The following is a 19,167-nucleotide window of genomic DNA, read 5'->3' as shown; positions in this document are numbered from 1 at the left end:
AGTTCACTCACACTCACGTCCATCGAGTCAGTGATGCCATCCAGCCATCTCATCCTCTGTCATCCTCTTCTCCTCCTGTTCGCAATCCCTCCCAAAAGCCTCTTGATGAAAGTGAAAGAAGAGAGTGAAAAAGTTGGCTTAAAGCTCAACATTCAGAAAATGAAGATCATGGCATCCGGTCCCATCACTTCATGGGAAATAGATGGGGAAACAGTGGAAACAGTGTCAGACTTTATTTTGGGGGGCTCCAAAATCACTGCAGATGGTGATTGCAGCAATGAAATTAAAAGACACTTACTCCTTGGAAGAAAAATTATGACCAACCTAGATAGTATATTCAAAAGCAGAGACATTACTTTGCTGACAAAGGTCCATCTAGTCAAGGCTATGGTTTTTCCTGTGGTCATATATGGATGTGAGAGTTGGACTGTGAAGAAGGCAGAGCACTGAAGAATTGATGCTTTTGAATTGTGATGCTGGAGAAGACTCTTGAGAGTTCCTTGGACTGCAAGGAAGAGATCCAACCAGTCCATTCTGAAGGAGATCAGCCCTGGGATTTCTTTGGAAGGAATGATGCTAAAGCTGAAACTCAAGTACTTTGGCCACCTCATGCGAAGAGTTGACTCATTGGAAAAGAATGTTCAAACTACTGCCCAATTACAGTCATTTTACATGCTAGCAAATTAATGTTCAAAATTTTCCAAGCTAGGCTTCAAAATTACTTCAAAATCAAGAATTTTCAGATATTCAATTGGATTTAGAAAAGACAGAGGAATCAGAGGTCATATTGCCAACATCCACTGTATCATAGAAATAGCAAGAGCATTCCAGCAAAACCTCTACATCGCCTTCATTCAGTACGCTAAAGCCTTTGAATGTGTCGATCACAAAAACTGCGGAAAATTCTTCAAGGGATGAGAATACCAGACCACTTTATCTGCATCCTGAGAAATATGTATGTACATCAAGAAGCAACAATTAGAACTGGACATGGATCAATGGACTAATTCAAAATTGGGAAATGAGTACATCAAGTCTGTACAATGTCACTCTGTTTATTTAACATATAAGTTAATGCAAAATGCTGGACTGGATGAAGCACAAGCTGGAATCAAGATTACTGAGAGAAATATCAATAACCTCAGATATGCAGATGAAACCACCCTAATGGCACCAAGTGAAGAGGAATTAAAGAGCCTCTTGATGAAGTGAAAGAGGAGAGTGAAAAAGCTGGCTTAAAATTCAACAGTCAAGAAAACAAAGATCATGGCATCTGGTCCCATGACTTCATGGCAAATAGATTGGGAAACAATGGAAACAGTGACAGTCTTTATTTTCTTGCGCTCCAAAATCACTGCAGATGGTAACTGCAGCCATGCAACTAAAAGACCTTTGCTCCTTGGAAACCAAGCTATGACAGATTGAGACAGCATGTTAAAAATCAGAGACATTACTTTGCCAACAAAAGTCCATCTAGTCAAAGCTATGGTTTTTCCAGTAGTCATGTATGGATGTGAGAGTTGGACTATAAAGAAAGCTGAGTGCTGTAGAACTGATATTTTTGACCTGTGGTGTTGGAGAAAACTCTATAATCCCTTGTAATGCTAGGAGATCAAACCAGTCATTCCTGAAGGAAATCAGTTCTGAATATTCATTGGAAATACTGATGCTCAAGCTGAAGCTCCAATACTTTGGCCACCTGAATGGAAGAGATGACTCATTGGAAAAGACCCTGATGCTGGGAAAGATTGAAGACAGAAGGAAAAGAGGATAACAGAGAATGAGTTGTTTAGATGACATCACCAACTCACTTGATATGAATTTGAGCAAAGTCTTGGAGATGGTGAATTATAGGGAAGCCTGGCCATGTTCAGTCCATGTGATCACAAAGAGTCAGACACGACTGAGGAACTGAACATCAACAACAAAAATTTGGTAAAGATGGAGTGACTTGAATTTCTGCTCATCATTTTTGTGTGTTACTTTGACATTAAATATACCAGAACTGTGCTCAGTCATCTCCAACTCTTTGCAGCCCCATAGACTGTAATCCATCAAACTCCTTTGTCCATGGAACTTTCCAGACAACAATACTAGAGTGGGTTTCCATTTCCTCCTTCAGAGGATCCTCTGGATACAGAAATCAAACCTGCCTTTCTTTTTGTCTCCTGCATTGGTAGGCAGTTCTTTACCCATGAACCACTCTGATAGGTATATTTTGATAGCAAACTTACTCCAGGTTCCAAACAGAAGTTTATACTATAAAGTCATGTCAATGATAGAGTTTATGTAAGAGAGATCTTTCAGCAAAATACTACACGCAGTCCTACCAGTATTGGTGGTGGTGGTTATTCAGTCACTAAGCTGGGTCTGGCTCTTGAGACCTCATGGAATGTAGACTGCCAGGCTCCTCTACCCATGGGATTCTCCAGGCAAGAATACTGGAGTGGGTTGCCATTTCCTTTTCCAAATGATCTTCCCATCCCACGGATCGAACCCAGATCTCCTGCACTGCAGGCAGATTCTTTGCCAACTTAGCTACGGGGGAAGCCCCATCAGTATTAAAGTAGCACAGTAATAAACTATATGTTTTCTTACCCTATATTTCTACTTTCCATGAATAAACGTCACATGTGAGAGAGTAATGCCATTATCATGGCAATAAGAACTTCCTGACATCTTTTCCATAAAGAACACTGATTTTGATAATAATCTCTTTAAAAGGGTGTCTTTGTTCAGTTTCAGGATTTCTAAGAGACATTTAGCACATAGATGAGGAGAAAGAAAATAAAAGATTTTTTTAAAATGAGATTAGATGCATTGATTAGAATAAGAAGATTTTCACTTTTCCTTCATAATTTCTACTTAAGGAGGTCCAGTTCAGTACCAAGAGACACCTTGTTTTACAAACCCCTGCAATTTCTTCTACAAGGAAAGATGAAAGTGTGTGAAAGAGTTTCCTCAGCTATGTAAGATACAAAAAGACCCACTTCTTTCCTGTCCCAACCAGAATATTTAGTTGTGATTTGAATGACAAGGTTAACAGTGGCCATATCAAAGAGATGGAGATCTCATTAACTAGAAATCAATAAAAGAGTGGATTTTAAAAAATTACTAATATGTGAAAATTAAATATCATATTCCTGAACAGCCAATGGGTCAAAGAAGAAATCAAAGGGAATTAAAAAAAATTATCTTGAGATAAACAAAAATGTAGACAAAATGTACCAAAACTTATAAGAAGCAGTAAAAGTAATTATAAGGGGGGATCTTGTAGTTATAAATACTTACACTAAGAAAAAATAAAGAGTTCAAATAGCCAAACTAGCTTTATATATCAAGGAACTTGGAGGGAAAAGAGAATAAATTATGACCAAAGAAAGCAGAAAGAAGGAAATAAGATAGATTAGGTCAGAAATTTAAGTTTAAAAAAGAGAGAGACATTAGAACAACAACAAAAAAGACCAACAAAATTAAGCAAGAAAAAACTAATTAAATTGACAAGCCTTTAATTACAATAAGAAATAAAGAGGTGATTCAAAAAAAATCAGAAATGAAAGAGGAGACATAAAAACTGACACCACAGAAATATAAAAGATTGTTGAAACTATCATCATTGCATAACCTAGAAGAAATGGATATATTTCTAGAAACAGTAATTACCTAGTCTGAATCATGAAGAAATGGAAAATCTGTACAAACCAGTAATGAGCAAAAGGACTGGAGTAGGTTGCCATTTCCTTCTCCAATGCATGAAAGTGAAAAGTGAAAGTGAAGTCACTCAGTCGTGTCCAACCCTCAGGAACCCCATGGACTGCAGCTTTCCAGGCTCCTCCATCCATGGAATTACCCAGGCAAGAGTACTGGAGTGGGGTGCCATTGCCATCTCCAACATAAATAATCAAGAACATAGCAAAAAAGAAAAGTCCAGAACCAGATTGATTTCATTGGTGAATTCTACTATGCACTGTAAAAACAACTAATATCAATCTTTTTCAAATACTTCCAGAAGCTTGAAGAAGATGGAGCACTCCCAAATTCATTTTGCAAGGATTTACCCTGAACTTAACAAGACAGAATAAGACAATACAAGAAAAGAAAACAATCAGACAATAATCCTGATGAATATAGTTGTAAAAATTCTAAAAAATATACTGATGAAACTGAATTCAACAACACTTTAAAAGAATTATATACCATGATCAAGTAAATTTATCCCTGGAATGCAAGGATGGTTCAACATATGCAAAAAAAAAAGAAAAAGAATAATAATCAATGTAATATATTACATTAATAGAATGAAACCTAAGACCCATGAAATTCTCCCAGCAAGAATACTGGAATGGGTTGTGATGCCCTCCTCCAAGGGACCCTATCAACTCAGGGGTCGAATCCTTGTCTCTTGCATTGCAGGCAGATTTTTTACCACTGAGCCAAAAGGGAAGCTCCAAATCAATAGCAATAGTTAATCTATAATCTGATGTAAAAATAGGAAGATAACCTGAATAAACATTTTTCTAAAAGAGACATGCAAATGGCTAACAAATACATGAAAAGATGTTCAACAATCTAATCATCAGTGAAATGCAAATCACAACCACAATGAAATATAACTTCACACCTATTGCAATGCTTACAGTGCTAAAAAAAGAAGAAAAAAAAATGCTGGTGAGGATGTAAAGGAAAATGAATCCTTTTACACCATTGATGGGAATGTAAATTATTTTGGTTACTATGAAAAATAGTAGGCAGATTCCTACGAATTAAAAGTGAAATTAATGTATGGCCTACTTATGGGTATATATCTGAAGGAAATAAACTCATTACATCAATAAGACATCTTCACCCTCATGTTCATTACAGGATTATTCACAGTAGCCAAGACAAAGAAATAACCTAAAGATTCATTCACAGATGAATAACCAACATGTTATATGGATAGCTATAAATGAAATATATATTTAGTTATAATTACAGTGGTAACATACACATTGCAAAAGGAAAATGCATCCTTGATATGTTGCTAATAATTTAATAAAATATTATTTTTGTGTCATTGTATTTTGCTGCATATATTTTTATAGTATTTTTGTCAAGGAGAATGGAGAAGGCAATGGCACCCTACTCCAGTACTCTTGCCTGGAAAATCCCATGGACGGAGGTGCCTGGTAGGCTGTAGTCCATGGGGTTACAAAGAGTCAGAAACGACTGAGCGACTTCACTTTCACCTTTCACTTTCATGCATTGGAAAAGGAAATGGCAAGCCACTCCAGTGTTCTTGCCTGGAGAATCCCAGGGACAGAGGAGCCTGGTGGGCTGCCGTCTATGGGGTCGCACAGAGTCGGACAGGACTGAAGCGCTTAGCAGCAGCAGCAGCAGCAGTCAAGGAGAAAATGGGAAACATGATATGGCCTATTGAATCCCAAAGACACTCTTCTTTAGTTTAGGCTCATTTGATTTGACTGCACTGGTAACCCTGCAATCTGGTACATCTATTGACTTGTTGGTTATAATACTATAGTCATTAACAATTAACTCACAGTGTGTGAGGTATGGATCAGTGATCTAGCATAGTTCGGTACTTGGGACTATATTTTGGGACCATGTGACCTAAGATAGACCTTTTTGCTGTGTCTATAAGTAATCCTGTGTGTATGTTGAGTCACTTCGGTCATGACTGACTGTTTGCAACCCAATGGACTGTAGCCTGCTAGGCTCCTCTGTCCATGGGATTCTCCAGGCAAGAATACTAGAATAGGTTGCCTTGCCCTCCTTCAGGAGATCTTCCCAACCCAGGGATCGAATTTGTATCCCCAGGGTCTCCTGCATTTCAGGCCAATTCTTTACCACTGAACCATCAGGCAAGCCCCCATGAGTAATCCTATGAGCTACTATAGGCATAAAGAGGAAAGAATTTTAATTTACTGTTATGAATTATTTAAAATATAATTATTAGTAGGCCACTATTTGATATTATTTTAACATAAGTGTGCACATACAGATTATCAATATAAACTTTCAGCCTACTTAGTCTGGGATAATGAGGTACAATTATAATTTACTAATATATACAAATTATAGATAATTATATCTTACACTGTCTCAATTTTCTGTTTTCAGTTTGGTGGATGAATTTAATGTATACAGGAATCTTTCATCTATTGTGCTTTTTAAAGTACACAGGTAAATCAGAAATTTGCCTTGTGAGGTTGGAAACTTGCTTATAATAGGTGAGAATACAGAAACACAAATCAGTTGATTTGATTCCAGAATCATATTGAATCATATTGGAACTGCACTGCAGGGAGGCTGAGCCAAGTTGGACATGTTCAAGAGGAAAACATCTTGTTTAGAATCCTTGGACTTGTTTGGGGAAGCCTGCTGGGAGTAGGTAGATGTAATTGAAAAAGAGAGATTAAGGTGCATTTTTTTCCCCATGAGCTCTTTTGCCATGCAGAAGGAATTAGACCTATTTCTTGGAAAAAGGAGTTACCTGCTGGTCTGAGAATAAAAAGAATGTTGCTGTGGAGAGATATATTTGTTAATTATCTCCAGGAGAGTTTAAAAATCAAGTAGATATGAATTCATGTTTTGTTTGTTGCTAACATTAATAATGGCATCTTTCTTTTCTTTTTTTTTTTTTTAACACTGATTTGGGGATTTTGTTGTTTTCGTGCTTTCACTAGCAGCTCTCTTTTAACTCTCTAGAATTGTTTCCGTAACCTAAGCCATTCTTCCTTTTTCAGAAATATATTCTATCATTATTTCCATACTAGTTTTCAATGTGTTACAATCTTATTGTGTGATTTTTCAAATTAAAGTATTCCAACTATTCATGGCTCAGTAGAAGAGATGGCTCATACCTGAAGCATTCGTCAACATAAGAATATAAATAGTCATACAGGGCTGTAAATTTCCAAGATGGGAAATAAAAGCATCATTTACATAAAATTGGTAAATACTGATGTTGAATTCTAAAGGTTCAGTCAGTTCAGTTCAGTCACTCAGTCATATCTGACTCTTTGTGACCCCATGAATCACAGCACGCCAGGCCTCCCTGTCCATCACCAACTCCCAGAGTTCACTTAAACTCACGTCCATTGAGTCGGTGATGCCATCCAGCCATCTCATCCTCTGTCGTCCCCTTTCCCTCCTGCCCCCAATCCCTCCCAGCATCACAGTCTTTTCCAATGAGTCAACTCTTCTCATGAGGTGGCCAAAGTACTGGAGTTTCAGCTTTAGCATCATTACTTCCAAAAACACCCAGGCCTGATCTCCTTTAGAATGGACTGGTTGGATCTCCTTGCAGTCCAAGGGACTCTCAGGAGTCTTCTCCAACACCACAGTTCAAAAGCATCAGTTCTTCAGTGCTCAGCTTTCTTCACAGTCCAACTCTCACATCCATACATGACCACTGGAAAAACCATAGCCTTGACTAGATGGACCTTTGTTGGCAAAGTAATGTCTCTGCTTTTCAATATGCTATCTTGTTTGGTCATAACTTTTCTTCCAAGGAGTCAGTGTCTTTTAATATCATGGCTGCAGTCACCATCTGCAGTGATTAAAAATAAAGTCTGATACTGTTTCCACTGTTTCCACATCTATTTCCCATGAAGTGATGGGACCAGATGCCATGATCTTAGTTTTCTGAATGTTGAGCTTTAAGCCAACTTTTTCACTCTTCTCTTTCACTTTCATCAAGAGGCTTTTTAGTTAATGTCCATCAAAATATATCTAAAGTCTCTCAGCTTTATCATTTTGAATTTTTCAAACATGAGAAATTAATTTATCTTCTTTCTTTCTTTTTGGCGACACTGCATGACTTTTAGGATCCCAGTTCCTTGACCATAGATTAAACCCTGGGCCTTGGTAGTGAAAGCCAAAACTCCTAACCAGTAGGCTACCAGAGAACTCTCTAAATTATTTTTAATCATTTTATTTTAAACTTATAAAACACTAGAAAATGTGAGTTCTATGCATTCTCGCCACTATCTCCATCACATCATCCAATCTGTGAAATGACTTATGCATTAACTATATTCAAAACTAGTGCATATAAGATTCTAGTGCAACCAGTTTAGTGACTATGATGTTTCTTGATAGATGGTGTTGCTATTGCCAAACTTCTTGATCAGCAATTGTACTGAAACTAGAGGTGGTTGTGAAGTGGAGAGGGAAATAACTAATTGCAGGCACAAAGGACTGGTACTAAAGATGGGATATAATGAGAGACAAATATTTTCTCAGAAAACATTAATAACCTTAAATGAAGTTATCAGTAAAATAATTAATGAAAACAAATTGATTAGGCTGTAAACTTAGAAAGATAACAAGGAGAATAAAGAATGAACGTAAGAAGAAGAAACACAATTAGAAATTAATGAAATAGACATGAAACACTAGTAAATAAATTTTAAAGTTATAAAAATTAAATCATAACATATGAAATGGGTAAATTGAATTAAGAAAAGGGGAAAAAAGAATGCACACTATCAGATATGTTAATAGAAAAATAACCATAGATACATGAGAAAAAACAAACAAACAAACAAAAAACAAGACCTAGGGCTAGGGCTAACTCTGGCTCAGATTTTTAGCTGCCTATTGCAAAACACAAGCTTAAAATGTAGAAAGTAAAAAACAAACAAACAAACAAACAAAAAAACCTAGGTCATTGGGTTGTGACCTAAATCAAATCCCTTAAGAGTATATAGTGGAGGTGACAAACAGCTTTAAGGAGTTAGATCTGGTAGGTAGAGTGCTCAAAGAACTTTGGACAGAGGTTAATACCATTGTACAGAAGAAGCTGACTAAAACCATCCAAAGAAAAATCATTTTTCATGTTAGGAAGGTAATGCTCAAAATCCTTCAAGCTAGGCTCCAGCGGTATGTGAGCCAAGAACTTCCAGAGAAGCTGGATTTACAAAAGGCAGAGGAACCAAAAATCTAATTGCCAACATTCATTGAATCATAGAGAAAGCAAGAGAATTCCAGAATTTTCTTTCTTCTTTTTTTTTTTTTTTTACTACTTTTGCTTCATTGACCACTAAAACATCTGACTGTGTGGATGACAACAAAATTCTTCAAGAGATAAAAATAACAGACCATCTTACTTGTCTCCTGAGAAACCTATGCAGGTCAAGAAGCAATGATGAGAACCAGTCATGGAACAACTGACTGGTTCCAAATTAGGAAAGAAGTATAACAAGACTGTATATTGTCACCCTGCTTATTTAAGTAACATGTAGAATACATCATGTGAAATGCCAGGCTAGATGAATCACAAGCTGGAATCCAGATTGCTGAGGAAATATCAAAAATCTCAGAAATGTGGATAATACCACTCTAATGGCAGAGAGTGAAGAGGGTCTAAAGAGTCTCTTGATGAGGGTGAAAGAGGAGAGTGAAAAAGCTGGCTTAAAACTCAATATTTGGAAAACTAAGATCATGGCAACTGCTCCCATCACTTCACAGCAAATAGAAGGGGAAAATGTGGAAACAGTGGCAGTTTCTCTTCTTGGGCTCAAAAATCACTGTGGAAGATGACTGTAGCCATGAAATTAAAAGACTGTGACTCCTTGAGGGAAAAGCTATGACAAACCTAAACAGCATAGCCCTTTAACAGAGACAACACTTTACCAACAAAGGTCTGTTTAGTCAAAGGTATGGTTTTTCCAGTAGTCATGTGTGAATGTGAAAGTTGGACCATAAAGAAGGCTGAGTACTGAAGAATTGAGGTTTTCAAATGGTGGTGCTAGAGAAGACTCTTGAGAGTCCCTTGGACTACCATCAGATCCAACCAGTCAATCCTGAAGGAAATCAAACTTGCATATCCATTGGAAGGTCTGATGCTGAAGTTTCAATACTTAGGCCCCTGATTCGACGATTCAACTCATTGGAAAAGACCCTGATGCTGGGAAAGATGGAAGGCAAAAGGAGAAGTGGGAAGCAGAGGATGATATGATTAGATAGCATCACTGACTCAATGGACATGAATCTGAGCAATATTCTGGAAACAGTGAAGGATAGAGAAGTCTGAAGTAGTACAGTTCATGGGGTTGCAAAGATTTGAACATGACTTAGCAACCAAACAACAACAATACAAGAAAATATATGTTCCATATGGAAAATATTTTAATCAATTCTATACAAAAATTTAAAATTCTCAGGAAAATTTCATGATTTTGAAATGAAATATAATTGTTCCAATTAGCGCACAAGATAAGGATGCTCAATAATCTATTGGTATGTATAATTTAAAAAGTACTTAAATCAATATGAAGGAAAGAAGGATAGAGTTAGGCAATAAGGAGCCACTTCTCCAAAACAAAGCAAAACTGATCTTGATATATGTTCATTACTGATTGTTAACATAAAAGTCAAAGAGTGTAAGTTTTAAATAAAGAATATTAAAAATATTACCACATGTCATCCAAATAGTTAATTACATAGCACTGTCAGTTCAGTTCATTTCAGTTGCTCAGTCGTGTCCGACTCTTTGCGACCCCATGAATCTCAGCACGCCAGGCCTCCCTGTCCATCACCATCTCCCAGAGTTCACTCAGACTCATGTCCATCGAGTCCGTGATGCCATCCAGCCATCTCATCCTCTGTCGTCCCCTTCTCCTCCTGCCCCCAATCCCTCCCAGCATCAGAGTCTTTTCCAATGAGTCAACTCTTCACATGAGGTGGCCAAAGTACTGGAGTTTCAGCTTTAGCATCATTCCTTCCAAAGAAATCCCAGGGCTGATCTCCTTTAGAATGGACTGGTTAGATCCCCTTGCAGTCCAAGGGACTCCCAAGAGTCTTCTCCAACACCACAGTTCAAATGCATCAATTCTTTAGCACTCAAACTTCTTCACAGTCCAACTCTCACATCCATACATGACCACTGGAAAAACCATAGCCTTGACTAGACGGACCTTAGTTGGCAAAGTAATGTCTCTGCTTTTGAATATACTATCTAAGTTGGTCGTAAATTTTCTTCCAAGGAGTAAGCATCTTTTAAGTTCATGGCTGTAATCACCATCTGCAGTGATTTTGGAACCCTCAAAAATAAAGTCTGACACTGTTTCCACTGTTTCCCCATCTATTTCCCACGAAGTGATGGGACAGGATGCCATGATCTTTGTTTTCTGAATGTTGAGCTTTAAGCCAACTTTTTCACTCTCCACTTTCACTTTCATCAAGAGGCTTTTTAGCTCCTCTTCACTTTCTGCCATAAGGGCGGTGTCATCTGCATATCTGAGGTTACTGATATTTCTCCCGGCAATCTTGATTCCAGCTTGTGTTTCTTCCAGTCCAGCGTTTCTCATGGTGTACTCTGCATATAAGTTAAAGAAGCAGGGTGACAATATACAGCCTTGACTTACTCCTTTTTCTATTTGAAACCAGTCTGTTGTTCCATGTCCAGGTCTAACTGTTGCTTCCTGACCTGCATACAGATTTCTCAAGAGGCAGGTCAGGTGGTCTGATATTCCCATCTCTTTCAGAATTTTCCACAGTTTATTGTGATCCACAGAGTCAAAGGCTTTGGCATAGTCAAGAAAGCAGAGAGATGATTTTCTGGAACTCTCTTGCTTTTTCCATGATCCAGCAGATGTTGGCAATTTGATCCCTGGTTCCTCTGCCTTTTCTAAAACCATCTTGAACATCAGGAAGTTCACAGTTCACATATTGCTGAAGCCTGGCTTGGAGAATTTTGAGCATTACTTTACTAGCATGTTAGATGAGTGCAATTGTGTGAGTATTTGAGTACTGAGTATTGAGTATTGTGAGTTTGAGTATTCTTTTGCATTGCCTTTCTTTGCGATTGGAATGAAAACTGACCTATGAATATCAAATTAATAGTGCAATGTGTAAAAATTATTAATCATATTTTAAAATTCTACTAAAATATTTTTAAAAGCTTGAAAAAATATCTGTTATTCTTGGATTAGAAGCCTATTATTTTAAGTAACATAATCTTAGATTAATTTGTATATATTTAATGTTAACAGTTAAAAGAAAAAAAAAAGATGACTATGAGGTTCCAATTATTCTGTGAAGTAACAATAGAGTCTGGAATTACCTGCTATATAGTAGCAGAGAAAACTTTACAATCTCAGCATATAAAAATCAACTGCATTGCAATATCAATGAATTAATGAAACTTAAAATATCAAAATAAAAATGAAAATCTTTAAGGATAAATATTACAAAATTTTTCAAGCCATGTTCACTGATGGACCACCAGGGAAGCCCAAGAATACCGGAGTGGGTAACCTGTCCCTTCTCCCGCATATCTTCAAGACCCAGGAATTGAACAGGGGTCTCCTCCATTGCAGACAGATTCTTTCCAGCTGAGCTACCAGGGAAGTCCCTAAAATATTAAAAAGAAATAAAAAAGGATAACTGCAACAAAAGATTTGCAAGCCATGTACACTGATAATTATAAAATCTGAAAAAGTCTAAAAAATATATACACAAATGGAGAGACATATCATTTTCTTAGACTATTGGGCATCTTTATACATCTTTCCCAAAGTCACTCATGTGTCAAAATGAGTGAGTGAGTGTGCAGTTGCCCAGTCTTGGACAAATCTTTGTGATCTCATGGACTTAATCCCTAATGAAACCCTACAGAAATTTTTAGAATTTGGTGAGCTGGTTTTAGAATTTATATGGAAATGAAAATGTTTAGAATAATCAAAACAATACCAAAAAGAACAATGTTGGAGATTTTTCCTTATTTGAAGACTTACTATAATAGTAAATAGGACAAAGTATTCTTAAAGTAAGAATACATACATTATCAGTGGAACAGAATATAGAGTCAAGCTATCACTTTATCTTGTACGTATGAGTTCAGACCCATATATGCATGGTCAATTGATTTTCAATTAAAGTGCCAAGGTGATTCACTAAGGAAAAGCATCTTTACAACAAATAATGTAGGAATATATATATATATATATATATATATACACACACACACTAACACATTTTTGTTGTTGTTCAGTAACTAAATCATGCCTGATTCTTTGCAACTCAGTGGATTGCAGCATGTCAGGCTTCCCTATCCTTCACTATCTCCTGGACTATGCTCAGTTTCATGTCCATTGAGTCAGTGATGCCATCCAACCATCATAACCTCTGTCAACCCCTTCTCGTCTTGCCTTCCATCTTTTCCAGCATCAAGTTTTTTTTCCAATAAATTAGCTTTTTGCATCAGGTGGCCAAAGTATTGTACCTTCAGCTTCAACATCAGTCCTTCCAATGAATATTCAGGACTGATTTCCTTTAGGATTGACTGGTTCGATCTCCTTGAAGTCCAAGGGACTCTTAAGAGTCTTCTCCAGCATCACAATTCAAAAGCATCAATTCTTCATCACTCAGTCCTCTTTATGGTTCAACTGTCATGTTCATACATGACTACTGGAATAGGCATAGCTTTGACTATTGACTACTATTGTTGTCAGTCACTCAGTCATATACAATTCTTTGAGACCCCATGGACTGCAGAATGTCAGGCTTCCCTGTCCTTCATAATCTCCCAGAGCTTCCTCAAACTCATGTCTATTGACTTGGTGATGTCATCCAACCTTCTAGCACTCTGTCATTCCCTTCACCTCCTGCCTTCAATCTTTCTCAGAATCATGGTCTTTTCCATTGAGTCAACTCTTTGAAGTGGACAAAGTATTGGAGCTTCAGCCTCAGCATCACTTCCTCCAGTGAAAATTTAGGACTGATTTCCTTTAGGATTGACTGGTTTGATCTCCTTGTAGTTCAAGGGACTGTCAAGAGTCTTCAACAGCACAGTTCACAAGCATCAGCCTTCGTTATAGTTCAACTCTCACATCCATACATGATGACTGGAAAAACCATAGCTTTAGCTAGACAGACTTTTGTTGGCAAAGTAATGTCTTTGCTTTTTAATATGCTGTCTAGGTTGGTCATAGCTTTTCTTCTAAGGAGCAAATATCTTTTAATTTTGTGTCTGCAGTCACCATCTGCAGTGATTTTGGAGCCTAAAAACATAAAATCTGTTTCCATTGTTTCTCCATCATTTTGCCATGAAATGATGGGACAAGATGCCATGGTCTTAGTTTTTTTAATGTTAAATTTTAAAACAGTTTTCTCCACTCTCCTCTTTTAGCATCATCAAGAAGCTCTTTTGTTCCTCTTTGCTTTCTGCCATAATGGTAGTGTCATCTACAAATCTGAGGTTATTGATATTTCTCCCAGGAATCTTGATTTCAGCTGTGCTTCCTCCAGCCTGGCATTTCACATGATGTATTCTGTATATAAGTTTAATAGGCAGGGTGACAGTATACAGCCTTGATGTACTCCTTTCACGATTTGGAGCCAGTCCATTTTTCCATATCTGGTTTTGACTGTTGCTTCTTGACATGCATACAGGTTTCTCAGGAGGCAGGCAAGGTGGTCTGGTATTCCCCTCTCTTTAAGAATTTTTCAGTTTGTTGTGATCTACAGAGTCAAAGGCTTTAGCATAATTCATGAAGCAGAAGTAGATGTTTTTCTAGAATTATCCTGCTGTATCTATGTATTTATCTACATCTATATCTTTATGTGTGTGTGTGAAAAATAAGAATCTCAAACTTTATCTGGCAGCATAAAAGAAAAATTAACTCAGATAATGAATCTAAATCTAAAAATTAATATTATAAATCTTGCAGGGAAAAGAAAAAAAATAAGAAAATGTTTAGTGGATAAACTAACACAACATTGTAAAGCATCTGTATTTCAATACATTTTTTTTTTAAAGGAGAAGAAAATGTTTATGTCCCTGTGGAGAGCAGATATATCTTCTATAGAGCCCAGATAGAACTAATCATAAAAGATAAATATAATAAACTAATCTTTACTGAAGTTGAAAAACACTATTATGAAATAAAAAAGCAAATCACAGACTGGGAAAAAATATGTGCCACCTATATATGGCACATAACTAATACCCAGAAATCATATTAAAATTTTTTAACTCCCAAATAATTATACAGGCTCAATTTTTAAAATGAGTAAAAAATTAAAAATACATATCTGATATAAAAATATACGAATGCCAAAAACACATGAAAAGAAACCCAAAAACATTAGCTTGAAGGAAATATAAATCCATAGAGAGCTATTCCTACATACTCATTAGAATGACAAAATTAATACACAACACACACATAAATAACATGTTAGTGAGAACATACAGCAACTAAAATTTATGAATTGCTGGTTAATATTTAAAATGTTTCAGCTTTTTTGAAAAAGTTATTATTTTTTTAATTTTAAGCATTTGATTCACAAAATAAAACAATTATACTGTTAAGTGGAAGATAAATGAAAATATGTTCACATAAATGTTTGCATATGATTATTTAAAGAAGCTTTATTCATGATAGCTCCAAATTGAAAACAATCCTAACAATGCCCATCAATGGATGAATAAATAAATAAATTGTGATATGCAATGACACATCACTTGGAAATAAAAAGAAACTACTAGCTAACATTGCCTGGAAAATCCCATGGATGGAGGAGCCTGGTAAGCTGCAGTCCATGGGGTCACCAAGAGTCGGACACAACTGAGTGACTTCACTTTCACTTTTCACTTTCAGGCATTGGAGAAGGAAATGGCAACCCACTCCAGTGTTCTTGCCTGGAGAATCCCAGGGACAGGGGAGCCTGGTGGGCTGCCGTCTATGGGGTCGCACAGAGTCATACACGACTGAAGCGACCTAGCAGCAGCAGCAGCAGCAGACAAGCACAAGATCCACCTAAAAACATGTTGAAGGATCCAGACACAAAGAGCACAAAATGTATCATTTCATTTATGTGGAGCTCTAGAAAAGACAAGTTTAATCCGTAGGGATAGAAAGCAAAGCAGCAATTACCTGGGGCTAGTATTGGATGATGATTGACTGGGAAGAGACTTAAAGATCATTTTGGATGATGAAATATTTCATTATGTGGCAGTGATTACCACCACATTTGGTGAAACGTATTGAACTGTACAATTAAACATATTATTATATTTTATATAATAAAATATAAATAAAGTAAAAAATTAACAGCACTCTTTTCAGGAACTAATCAGAAGGATTTTATGCAGATATGAACATAATGTTAATGTAGTTAGAAAAGCAATTGAAAGTGAAAAACTGAAGAAATGAGAAGTAGCTAATAGTATGAGATAGAACAGATTTCATATATACAGTTATTTAAAACAGCTTTGAAACAATAAATAAATGGACCTAGCAGATGCTAAAGAGGTGAAGAAGAAAGAGAAAGAATACACAGAAGCACTGTACAAAAAAGTTTTGATGAACCATATTTCTACCATGGTGTTGTCAGTCACCTAGAGACAGACATTCTGGAGTGTGAAGTCAAGTGGGCCTTAGGAAGCACTGCTGTTAATAAAGCTAGTGGATGCGATTGAATTCCAGTAGAAGTATATTCAAAACCCTAAAAGTTATTGCCATCAAAGTGGTGAATTCAATATGGCCGCACTGGAAGATCCAGCAGTGGCCACAGGACTGGAAAAAGTCAATCCTTATCCCAATTCCTAAGAAGGGTAGTAGTAAAGAATGTGCTAACCATTAAACAATTGTGCTCATCTCTCATGCTAGATTCTAAGGGCATGCTTAAAATCTTGCATGCTAGACTTTAGCATTATATGAACCAAGAAATCCCAGATGTCCAAGCTGGATTTAGAAAAGGAAGAGGAATCAGAAATCAAACTGCCAACATTCACTGGATCACAAGGGAATTCCAGAAAAAACATCTACCTCTGTTTCATTGACTACACTAAAGCCTGTGAATCTGTGGATCATAATAAACTGTGGAAAGCTCTTAAAGAAATGGGAACGCCAGACCATTTTACCTGTCTCCTGAGAAACCTGTATGAATGGAATCAAGATAGGTGGGAGAAACATCAATAACCTCAGACATGTGGATGAAATCACTCTAATGGCAGAAAGTGAAGGGGAACTAAAGAGTTTCTTGATGAGAGAGAAGGAGGACAGTGAAAGAACCAGCTTAAATATAAATGTTAAAAACAAAGAAAAAAATATTAAGATCATGATATCTGGCCCCTTTTCTTCATGGCAAATAGAAGGGGGAAAGGTGGAAGTAGTGACAGATTTCCTCTTCTTGGGCTCTAAAATCCCTGTGGGTGATGAATGCAGCCATGAAATCAGAAGTCAACTGCTTCTTGGTACGAAAGCTATGACAAACCTAGACAATGTGCTGAAAAGCAGAGACATTACTCTGCTGATAAAGTTCCGTATTGTCAAGGCTATGCTCTTCCTTGTGGTCACATATGATTGTGAGAGCTGGACTGTACATTAGGCAGAGCACCAAAGAATTGATTCCTTCAAACTGGGGTGCTGGAGAAGACTCCTGAAAGGCTCTTGGACAGCACAGAGATCAAACTAGTCAGTCTTCAGGGAAATCAACCTTGAATACATGTTGGAAGGACTGATGCTGAAGCTCCAATATTTTAGTCATCTGATGTGAACAGCTGACTAATTGGAAAAGTCCCTGTTGCTGGAAAGACTGAAGGCAGAGAAGAGGGGAGATGGCAGGATGGCATCACTGATGCAATGAACATGAACTTGGGCAAAGTTTGGGAGATGGTGAAAGGCAGGAAAGCCTGGTGTGCTGCAGTCCATGGGGTCACAAAGAATTGGACAAGACTGGGCGACTGAACAACAACAATGAATGGGTTAAAATAGAGACATAGTGCTTTCACCCCTGTTTTATAATTAATTGAATAAGCACGAAATCTTACAAATAATACTGTCTAGGAGGGAGTTCTGAATTAGGTTTTGAGTTTCCTTAGTTTGTTAAAGGTAGAGCAAATTTAAAACATGTCTAATACAGCAGAAGAGCTTCTATAACCAAGGGATATATTGTTATTAGATGTGTCCTCTCTGAAAAACAATTGCATATAGATTAAGGATTATCTGCACCATAGTCAAGTTGCATATTTTAAAAATTAACTGTCTGATGTACTGATTGATTCAGTTCTTACTTTTATCCATTTATTTAAACATTTTATTTAGTCTGAGTATAATGTAACCAAGTGGAATTCATACAACAAGTGGAATTCAGATACCATAATTTTCCTTTAGTAATGTTCATTTGTCTTTTTGTATGTGGATATAATCTCCTTTAACATTGACAGTAGTATATAAAACTTGAAGAGGTCAGAAATATTTCAAATCATGCAAACTTTAAGAAAAATGTATGCTATAAAATTGTGGGAGGAAGGAAGTGGGAAAGGTGGATGATAAAAGAAGATTAAACTTCAAGGATGAAAACAAATTGTCCTAAAATTCCTGTACTGTTTATATAAGAAAGCAGAATGAATCCTTGCAGTGCTGGTTTTTATAACTTAACAAAAGTCGTGGTGAAGGGAGCTAAAATGAAGATCATAGAAAGTGATAGTGACTTTAGAGGTTCCAGCAAACCCCTGAGGTCTCCAGTCTGGCATTATCTCTGTCTGGTCTTTGAAGTCACCAGGCACAGCACATCTTTGCACTTGCTAGCTCTGCTACCTGGAAAGCTCTTCTCATAGGTTTACCTTCTCCTTTTTTTCCCACCTTCCCTCCAATATTCACATACTCCATAATGCCTTCCCTGGTCATTTTGTGTAAAGCTGTAACTTACCTGTGATCACCCTCACCCCACTCCCCCCATGCAACACTTTCTGTTGGGCACTTCTGCTTTAGTTTCTCCTCAGCACTTCACATGGTCTGGCATAATTAGGTATACATAGATAGATTTTTATATAGATAGATAGCAGGTCGATTTTTTTTTTTTTCTGCAGTTTATTCTGTTCAGAATAGCCTCATGGGGGCAGAGACTGATGTGTGTTTTGTTACTGATTTATTCCCAGCACCTATGATGTTGCGTTACATACAATGGTGCTAAATAAACATTCATTGCCTGATTGATCAACCAAATGAAGGAATCAGTGATTGACTTAATATTGAAAATTATGGATAAGGCTTTAAGTTTAAAACTGGTACACGGAAAGAAAATATAAATGACAGTTTCATGGACTACTCTAGTCAGAGAATCTTTCTCTAACATTTTTAAAGTAATAAGTTTAGGGTTAATAAAGAGATTTTATTATACACTGGAACAGGATCCATGTGAAAATACCTT

The 19,167-nt window shown here is 36.8% G+C and overlaps 1 long non-coding RNA gene across 1 annotated transcript; it reads right to left on the bottom strand.

Annotated features, from left to right (window-relative positions):
• Positions 1-739: 739 nt before the first annotated feature.
• On the bottom strand, positions 740-18,729 carry LOC120881215. Its single transcript, XR_005725252.1, has 3 exons — positions 18,718-18,729; positions 16,776-16,781; positions 740-837 (listed from the first exon to the last, which is right to left on the bottom strand). It is a non-coding gene; the product is annotated as an uncharacterized LOC120881215 (long non-coding RNA).
• Between the last annotated feature and the right edge of the window lie 438 nt (positions 18,730-19,167).

The sequence above is a fragment of the Oryx dammah genome, unplaced genomic scaffold, assembly GCF_014754425.2.
Source record: "Oryx dammah isolate SB20612 unplaced genomic scaffold, SCBI_Odam_1.1 HiC_scaffold_22, whole genome shotgun sequence".
NCBI lineage: Eukaryota > Metazoa > Chordata > Mammalia > Artiodactyla > Bovidae > Oryx > Oryx dammah.
Note: the sequence above shows the minus strand (reverse complement) of the source record. Positions and strands in the feature narration are given on the sequence as shown.